The sequence below is a fragment of the Zerene cesonia genome, chromosome 11, assembly GCF_012273895.1.
Source record: "Zerene cesonia ecotype Mississippi chromosome 11, Zerene_cesonia_1.1, whole genome shotgun sequence".
Classification (NCBI taxonomy): Eukaryota; Metazoa; Arthropoda; class Insecta; order Lepidoptera; family Pieridae; genus Zerene; species Zerene cesonia.
The window spans coordinates 7,915,863-7,926,901 of NC_052112.1; the positions used below are offsets into that span (position 1 = coordinate 7,915,863).

General features: G+C 32.4%; 1 long non-coding RNA gene across 1 annotated transcript in view; it reads right to left on the reverse strand.

Annotated features, from left to right (window-relative positions):
• Positions 1-1,543: 1,543 nt before the first annotated feature.
• The window catches only part of LOC119830189, a 16,900-nt gene continuing 7,404 nt past the window's right edge, over positions 1,544-11,039 (reverse strand). The window contains exon 2 of the long non-coding RNA XR_005287834.1: positions 1,544-1,610. This is a non-coding gene — a long non-coding RNA (uncharacterized LOC119830189). The remainder of the gene's footprint in view (positions 1,611-11,039) is intronic.

The following is an 11,039-nucleotide window of genomic DNA, read 5'->3' on the forward strand; positions in this document are numbered from 1 at the left end:
ACTCGTCGTATATACGCAGGCCACTGCTTCGAATTCAAATTGAAAGGTTCAATTTTACCGATAGGCATTTTGGTTTTCAAAAAAAAAAACGGTTACAGAGAACAAAAAAAAATCCTGCCTCGTCGCCAATGAAACGTCAATGAAAGGCGGGCTTCAACGACAGACTAGTTTATTTAACAGAAACAGATTTACCCTCAACCATACTAATTAAGTTCTTACTTATTTTATACTACCGTTATTACAGGCACAAAGGAAATAATTTTCATTTCATATTCTGGTACATAACATGAAATGTGCATTGTACAAAGGGTTGCACTGTCTACTTGTTTAATGGCTGTCCGTCCGCCAGCACATGGCAGTAGGCTTCATTAGCATTGTTACCCAAGCTTGCAAGAATACGAGCGACTGTGAAATATTTGCGCTCAGCACTCAGCAAATTTCAAATATTTTCCTTGTAATCGAAATCGTTGCTATCTTCTCGTCCAGTACGTTATCTGGATCAAACACATCTATTCTGATTATTGCAAAACTTTTCCGAGTTCATATTGAAAAGTAATTTTGTGAAAAATATATAAAACGCTATTGTATTATGAATATAAACGTTATTTTATGAATTCTTCATTCAAACGATAAGCCTCCATTGCAGCAGTTGAAACAAATCACGCAACCGAATTAATTTAAAAGTTAAAACAATATGAGCAACGCAAATTGTAAGCCGATTTCTTGCACGAATATCTCAAGCCGTAACTATAAGTTGAAAGCTGACTAGTGCTAGTCGGTACTAGTTACTCGAAATGCGGACTTAAAGTTTTATCGTCGCTAAAAATATAGGGCAGTTCGAACGATACATAGGAAAGACCGCGAATAAAGATTGACAAACCCTCTTATGGGAACTACTTGAAAGTTTTTTAAGCCTGTTTCCGACTCAAATTGGACACAAATATTTGCTTAACGATTCGCTGCTACATGTATTAACCTGGTACCTATAACTTATTTAAGTTAATGTGATTTTATGCCTTCTCAAATACTTACCACGAAAACTGTCACATAGTTTTTGAACATAAACCAAACACTAGAAACACAAAATCGATAGCCTTCATACATCAAATCAACTCGAACTAAAACTATAATTTACAAAATGACTTTCGAATGCATGTGTGTGCAATATCTTATGGCATAAATCAGTTCGTAACACATATCGAAATGCAGTCGTCACAAATACAACGGCACGACAGCTGGTGCATGCGGTCAACGCATTAGCTATGCGATTCGAACTCAGCATCTTGAGAATGTCCTCGTTCACATAATATATTCAAGACAAATATATGAATTTATTCGCATATTTCACTTACGCGAGGCGTTAGTAGTACAAGATTATTATAAACTATTTTATCAATGCGAAATTATTTCGTTTGGATGATGCCGGCTGAATTTATTTTGACGGTATTTGACATAGGCAGAATAGTTAATTTTATGAGTCAATTTATTTTATAAGTTGTTTGGAATTTAAATTTTCCGAAGAAAATACTGTCATAAACATTCGTTTTTGGATTACCTGTATTACCATACACACCCCAATAAATCCTTAATTTATTTCTACACAACTGTACCTGGAACAATAAAATAACAATAAGATAATAATCTGATATTGCGCAACCAACGCAAAGTACACTCAATGGAAAAAACAAATAGAGGTCTATTAGGAAGCGAATTAATTAAGCCGTGTTTCAGAACGGGATCTCAATTAATGGAAGGAACATTCAATAGCAATTGTTTAGCGCCTCCGGAATACTAATAGATAAACAAGAATGCCGAATGCATCGAAATATAATTTAGCTTCGTTTGTGTGTGACATTGAACATAAAAGAAATTTGATATACAATTTAAATGAAATAATAATGGAGAAAATTTATCATTTCAATTATAATCTAGGTAGATTGGTAAATTAAATAAATTTCTATAAATTTCATAAGAATTTAGGTAAATTCGCTGTGTATCTATATTTAACAGACAATCGAGGCTTTTGTTGATTTTGTAAATTAAGCAATTTATAAAATAAACACAAGAAGGCAATAATGATAGAAGTTTTAAGGAGAATTTAATTTTAGAGTAATAATTGAAACACAAGCTATCTTCATTAAAATTGATTAAAAACTTTGTTAATTGGATCGTTTCGGTGAGCATTTTTAAGAACTTCAAATCAAAATCCACAGACCACAAAACATTCAGAAAGAAGTTAAGATTTTTAGAATTATATTGTTCTTGAAAAATAGAGACGTTAATGCTTGTATTGTTTTTAAAACTCCATTATGTAACTTATTTAGTAGCAGGTAGCTTTATTCAAAATGAAAGCTAAAATTATAATATAACGACGAATTCCTAACATTACTTAAACAAAGAGAAATATTGATATTATTAAACACATTTTTTCTTTAAAAAGATTATGATTGCTTTAGTTTTATTAGGAAGATACGACCACGAAATAAACTTTGTTTTAAAAAACATTGTGCTATGGAAGCATAAATTAATATATTTTATGCCTACTTGGCTGATATTTCAAAAAGTAAATTATTTTTAGCAATAAAAATTTAACCGTCTTTGCACTTCGCCGTTGAGAAATCCCATTTTCTACCGCCCGATTCCATCATCAGATCAGTTCAATAAAATCTCTCTTTCAATTCACTTCACGATTTCCGAAAATATTGTCTAAAATGCACAAAAAATAGATACTGACGACCTCCCTTTCGTCTTTGGAAGTCGGTTATTTAATTTGAATAACAATTCACAAGCTCACATTTGTATGCTTTCGAGCATTAACCGGGTAAAGGGATATAAACTTTTAAATTAAGATATAGTATTGATCGGAAATCCCATTGTTGTCGTTTCATTACCGCACTGAAGTTTAGCAAATCCGTTGTAGTTACCCGGGCCTACCCGGGTCAGGTCAAGGGCAGTTCTGACGAGAATACGTTTGTTGGCGGGACTAATATTTATTATTAGACCTTTGTTATTTTCCAATATCGTACTTTGAATTGGGTATATCTGTATATATGTGCGCCAATCGCGTTAAAATCACTGTGAAGATTTTTATAAATTTTTATACGGTGCTAGACCAATATTGGGTTTATGTAACGCGTTAAAATGGGTTGATTTGACTATATAACTACTATATAATAACAATTTAGTGGTGGTATGTCAAATTGTAATGATTTAAATTCTAATGTTTTAAATAAAAGCATACTTTGGGCACGTGTAGTTTGATAATAATCAGACGTTGCTAAACTTTGCAGTCTTGCTTCTGTAAGGCCGTGTGCTCATCAATAACGTATATATGTAAAGTAGGTAACACAAAAACCTATAAGCCGTGTGCATAACCTCTCGGCCAGGCAAACATAAAGCGGCACGAGCTGTGAGCCGATAACTGTATTCAATAAAAATGTATTATTCCTGTATTTTGGATGGAATTCTTATCGTTAACGAGCAATGATGTCAGGTTCGGACGTAGCAGGAAGTAGGCCATTTCACTGTCACGGATGAATTGATTTAATCTAATCAAGCGATAAATTGCCTCTACAGACCTCGTTGTATTTGAACAAGTATCATCTCCACTTCATTCTCCACACTTGAGATAAGATATCTCATAACACTCGATGATTAGCGCTAATTAAGTGCTAATGAGCACACTTCAGTTAAGTGTTATATTCCTAAATTACAGCAGCAGGTGCTATAAATCATACTAGCAACGCCTTATATCGAAGTATCTGAGAAACCGATCAGTAATTACCATTGACATGAATTTACACATGGAGCAAGTTACGATAAATTAATATTAACAGTTCTATTGTTTTGTAAGCCTTTTAATATTATGATTTTGAGAAAATTTTGTAAAGTTTTGTTTAATACATTATAAATATTAGAACGAATAAATGTTTAAATGAGCTATCATGTGTAACAATAAATTATCTTTATTTTTAAAGACTAGCCTAGCTAGATAAGTCCGAGTGAAGAAAATTACTGACAGGAAACTTCCCAGACATTTCGTTGATGCCTGGAAAATTGAAATAACTCCAACGGCCATTTATTTTCAACGAAAAACTATCATCATTCAATTATTTCATCATAAAACCCATAACCTAAGTCAAGCAGGCGTTAATGTGGTTCCCAGTGTTCGCATTCGCATTGGTTGCGAACATAAAATATATTTAGCCCATCCGGTGACGTGAGCGCGTGATGAAAAACCACATGTTGAGACCGCGTCTAAGCCCCAACCAACGGATCCTGTTTAATGTGAAAATCGTGTTAAGCACATTTTGTCCTTACTTGTATTTTAAACTTCTATCTATATTCTAATTTTTCCTAATTATATCAAAAGACTAAGATGATTTTGTGACATTAATATCCACTATAGAATCCATTCTTCAACATTCTATTTACGCCGGAAGGTATTGCCACTCCCAGTCCACGAAGCAAATACATAAAATATGCTTAAGTATAAATAAATAACAAGCGAACTGTAATATCGAAATTATCTGAACATTACGGTGTTGTACTATTGCAGGATTGTGAAATCTAGGTTTCGCCCACACCTGTTCACAACTTTATAAATAAAAGCCGTATTTAATGTCATTTGATAACAGCTATCGCTTCCCTTACAAGACATTTGTTACGAATAAGATATACGCACTCAATTAGCTTTAGGTATAATTTTAAATGCTTGTAATTAGAGATTCATACGATGGCTTAATTTTATTTCTTCGAGTTTTAGTGTGAGGAATGGATTATGAATGAACCGAAAAGCTATATCTGCAAGGTATTATATAGCCTGTAAATGTAGTTGTTTCTAGATATTAAGAAGTTAATGCTGGATTAAATATACGTATACATATGACATTGTATGCTTCACTCGACAGTAAAACTACCGGGCTATGAGTCTCAAACAATTCGGTTTCAAACTAAAGCCGGAACAGCTTGGGGTTTAAGAGATCCGAGTTGACGTGCAATCACTGTTACTTTCCTATATTAATAAGAATGTGAAATAATATAGAGTGTCTAACAATAAAATTGATTTTGGTCGCAAGTAACGAGTACTTTAACGATTTTTATAGATATTCTCCGTAAACAATTCTAATTTAACTACAGCACTTAGCTCAATCGCTTTGATGTTTTAATAATAATAGACATCGTCCTAAGTATTTCAGGAAATCATTCAAGATATTAAGTAATCAAGAATAAAAGATTCATCAATTTGAAAAAGGTAAACCTTTTATTCTTGATGAAAGATTCGAGAATAAATTTTATTGAAAAAAGTCCTTAATAAATGATAAAAGTATGCCCGAATACAATATTAGATATGCTAAGTTGGTGTAATTAGCATGAAATAAATTAAGCATAATCAATATTCGTTGTTATTCGGTAAATATTTCATTAATTTATAGTCACCAAGCCTAGTCGCGTTCTTGTTGGATACCTTAGGTTCGGCTTTTATGTTCCGATTATTTATGTATGGATTTCCGATTCAATTATCAAAAAATATAAGAGCAGGATATTTTCTTAAATTTTACATCAAATTTTCCAAGTGAATGTTATATTAGATGAGTCAGTTTTACACACAACTTTCGTACTGGGACATTAACTCGACATTTCTGCAGAATTTTGTCCGACAGTTATTCAAACAACTCTCCGCAATTTACGGAAATCTGTTCAAATTCACGAATTTCAATATAAACAAACATTGATTCTCGTAATACTCTATCCAATTAATATCCACACTTGATAATATAAACAGTTATGAAATCATGTCTGTCTGTTATATTTACAATAACATTGAAGCGGTCTTCCGAGAAGTTGGTCAAAGTTACGACTGAAGTTTTAACTTTTCTAATGTGGCATGGGACAGACATTTTTTCTTATACATTTTTAATAAAGTCAAATAATTTATTATCTTTTTGTATTCGGAGTGAGGTGAACTTAAGAAGAAATGAAACAAAGAAAGAAACAAGGTGAAATTAATTTTGATATAGATAAATTACGATAAAAATTACTGTAAAATACCGGACATGCTAAAAAATATAAACGCATCACAGGGGGTGTTGCTAACCAGAAAATACAAGAAAAAACGAAAATGCAAAAAGACAAATAATATTTAGTTTGAGGACCAAAATAAAATCATCATAATCTTACACTTTTTTACTCTTACACTTTCCAATAAGACAAAAAACGAAATAAGAAACCACAAACTAATTGCGAGAACCACGTCTCGATGTCTACAATCCAGTCGATTGGCTTATGACTCATTGATCGCCGTAACTTGACCCGGGAAGCCACCGAGGGTCGGATGTGAAAACTATACCCGGATCACACGACCACCTGTTTTATGACCATTGACAATCGAAGTGCTTGATAGCTATCGATGCCAGATGTGCTCATGTTCGATACCGACTACCTTGTGGATTTGAATAAATAGAATATGTGGTTAATTATGGCCAAATTTTGCAACCTATACATTGCAAAAATGGTACATTGTTATGTAACTTTTTTAAGCAGTTTATTTGTTTTGAAATTCTGTAATAGCGTGGGTGATTTCTTGTTAATTTAAGTGTGTTTTACATTAAAAAAATACAAAAAATTCCCTTATAAAAATATTAACTTATTTAAGCAGCTAGAAGAATAATAATAAGATATCGCTGCCTCTATCATATAATTTAAAAACTTAGATTCAGTACCACTGTACTCGTACATACTAAAAATGCAAATCCCATTATTAAAAAGAAAGCGTCGACGTAAGAGGCGCAAAATCTTAAGTAGGTTCGTTTAATAAAAATTTATTCCAGATAAGCTGGGTTTACCCTGAAACGTAATAACTTTTTTATTAATATTTAAACCTGTCTCCGGCACAAATCCGACGCCTCACCTCGTCCCGGGGGAGGAAATCGAGACTTTGCAAGACCTCATTCGTGACCTGCATTTTCTTTAAGACTTTTACCTCTACTTATTCTCTGTATATAGGACAGATAAGATGCTTATTTCTCGCATCTCGAGAGGAAATGTCTTATTATGCATGTTACATGATGTATAGCTCCGATGTCATCTTCTATATAATATTATTAGATGTTACGTCAACATCCGACATAAGCAATAAAGAACAATTGCAGATCCATCTGCATCAACGCTATCTTTAACATTAACGCTATCTTAGCTAGCGCAGAAGTTTCCTTGTGACTCATCCACTTAATGTTTTAACTAAATGCTAATCCTATTTTATTATTTTAAATAGCTAACAATAAATTTACTATCATTGTCTGGTAGGTACAAGTATGTAAATCTAAAACTAGAATATTTTTGTGTGCAGGACATTTAAGTCATCGATTAAAATGTCCATAAATATTCTTAAGGACAGCACAGCTAGGCAAAGCGGTACAACATAAATAAATCCGTCCACATATTGCATATTGTGTCTATCTCATATACATATATACTCGCGACACTGCCCAGCCTTTTTGGGCCGACGTTTAAAGCGCTCAGAGAAATAATTGTTGCTATCCTATAGAGGCAGATGAAATGCCGTATAAGGTCTACACAATTAGGTCTCACGGTGTTTCCAACTCGGTGAACCTTTGATGCACCGACATAAGGAAAATTAGCAGTGATTTAAGTACATAGCTTTTTATTTAAAACGGCTAATGACTTGAACAGCTGGTGGTAATAACTTCTAACTTCAATTAGTTGAGGGAAATTGTGACAAAATAAAGTAACTCACTCGCACTAAATGAAAAAAATATGAAAGAAAAATGTTAAATAAAAAGAACTAGTTATAATAGAATTATTATTTCTTTTAAATATATATAACCATAATGCAGAGGTAAGAAAAAAAGAAACGTGCTACTCCTTTCAAGGTAAAAAACAGTAAAAAAAATTGCAGTTTTAATTTTCAGCTTAAAACCATCGACATGAAGCTCGATGATTGACACTTATTCGAATGTGCTTACTTACACAAGAGCTGGTGCTCACACAGACATATACACACACACACACACACACACACACACAGCAGACCTTTGTATTATAAAAATGCATTTATCGCCAATTTGCCCTTTGTTTTTTACTTTTTAACGTTCTTTCTCATACCAATTAAACCATTAAACGGCATAGTCTGTCTTTAATTTTAATTTTTAATTAAATAAGTATATTTTTATATAGTATATTTATAATTTAATTAAATAAGACATATGTAAGGTATTTAAATTTGGAATAATTTATACTGGGTTTATAGGCGCTAAAGATAATTTTTCTATGGACAAATTTCTGTATAAGCCAAAATAATCTATGCTTCGATTGCAGTTCACCAACGCATCACAAGAGCACAGATATAACAAGATACGAGATAAACAATGTCCCAATTATTCGGTCGCATCGCAAACATCTGTGAATGTAAACGTGTTCTTGTCAGTACTGTCATGTACCGGAGACATACACCTATACGATAGAAGGGATCGTGAACCAGCGATAACAGCCCAGATACTTGACCCCTGTGGACTGAGAGCTGCTGCTGTGTAATATCTCGCAAGCTAATTAGGTAACAAGTTATCGAAGGTTCTCGACAAAGAATATTTTACATTTTTTATAATTCTTGACATAATCCGAGTAGACGTAATTTTTTCTGAAATAAAACATTATATACATATACTAAATATACAGCTTTTAATATAAAGAAAATACAGTGAATATGCACATTATAAATTAATAGATAAGTTGTGGCTACCGATCGCTTGAGTTCATGCTAAATTATAACGAACCTAATAGTTATTTAAAAAAAAATTACCTCGCGTTCTCTGAGGCTATCCTCACAAGGGACAGTCGAGGACTAGAATAATTAGCGCGGCCATCTTATCTCTGTTAATTAATTCTAAGAGAATCGCTCGGCTCTATCCGAATATATAACATTACTCTCTAATTAAATTCCATCACAAAGGACTCGAACAGGAAAATAAAACCCAATTTATCGGATTTCGTTATGAGTGCGAATTTTCCCACTTGCCCAGAGATAAGATAAAGTTGTTTGACATAATCAAAACATTTTCTATGTTGATCTTACAATACTATGTTAATAAATGTATAATGTATACAAAATTTTAAATAGGAAGAGCCAGTTTTATTCTAAAAGTGTATTTGATTGCAATTTTATTTTTACTTTTCAAATTTATGTTATTCAACAGATTAGTGATAAAATAACGATACCGAAGCATAAAAATAGTAAAAACATTTATTAATAAATAAACGGTTTTCTAATAAACTTGCGAAGATACATTTCGTAATAACATTTTCTTTAAAAGAAACCTATTTATGTTTAAATTAAAGTAAACTAATTAACTCATTCCATCAAAGCTCCCCCGCTTCCTAAAAATTTGTATGCACTTAAGTGCTGCATTGAACAACTCAATAATCCTTGATCTTAAGCACCTCATCAACTACTCAGGACCCCTAAATGTATGAAAGACATAAAAAAAACAATAAGGGCACTCCCCTAAGATATTAAAACTTCCGTTACAATAAAATTTTCGTTAACATATTTTTTTATTCCAATTTGTTTTAGCCGCTCTTCTATCAGTAACGTGAGCCGTTAATATCAACGGAAAAAAATAGCTTATTTTTCATAAAGTTTTGTTATTGAAATTATTGAAAGCTTGTGTAACGTGAAATGAGTTAAAATAGAATTTGATCAATTTAAATGTTAATATAACTACATTTAATAAATGTCTACCTATTGCTGTGCGAAATAATAAATGTATTTTATATATATAAACAACCAAGTGTATGCAAAAATCAATTTTTTGTAAATAAAAATTATAAACTATTCAATAAAACTCTCTCCAACTCCATACAACGTAAAATACATTTGTATTAGATTTCAGTGAGTAAATGTTAAAATTATAAATACTAGAATAAAAAGCATAATTCAAACAGCTTCATTTATCTATATTCTAGATAGGCATTACGCAAACACAGCACGGCTTGCTACGTGCCGTTCCGACTACGAAAATGCTTCCAATTTATTCGGACTTTCATCACTCCCTGACGAAGTATACTCTTCATTTAAAGCATTTTGGTGTGAATCGCAAAACGAATGTACGTATGTGCTTTAGTGGAATTTCATTCGTATGGGCACGTTTTCATTCTGCAGAGTTATGAAGTGATATTAGTTTGTTTTTAATAACTTAACCTTTTTTTAAACTGAAATTTGTATCAAGCGTTATACGTAGAACTCAATTTGTAATTAGCTTAAATAACAGCGAACTTTTTCTGTTAAAGTAGTGCTTTAAAGTCTAAATTGAACTTAATCTTTTCTATTGTTGTAATTTATAACAAAAAGGAAAACCTAAATTATACACCTTTTGGATACCGTACAACCGAAAAAAAACAATCACAATTTACATAAATACCCAAAAGTAATATCCGTCACCGGTCAACTAATCCTCGAAAACAAATAGAAAAAAACGTTCAAAACTAACAGTTACAGATAAGACAACAATGCCACCTTGGCGATAACTTTGCGAGTTCAAGGCGATTGTCAAAATGCATACACAATAATATACCTGCGCGCAGGTACGGCGGTGCGCACAATGGCATTCCAAACATGGATATGAATCAAACTCGATTCGATATTTCAATGAATCCAATCCCAAATTATCAAATTTCGATTTGTGAAAATAATACCCCCGAATATCATTATGGAATCTTATGAACGCTTAACGCGAATTGAAAAATATTGAAAGGGCAAGTGAATAGAATGTTCTACTGGATAGAATGTTCGCCTGACTCATAATATCTATCTTTTATTTACTCGATTTTAAACCGCATTTTAACGACATTTTTACCTAACACTTGCATTAATGACTGCAACTTTCCAACCTTCTAACATTGGGGGTAATTTCATTAGTATAACGGAGCAGGTGCACCTTCGATCGGGACCTCTATTACCAATCTGTCAACCATGTGATTAGTGTTTAATAAAAAGAGGGTCTTCCGAAATTAAACAGCGCTTC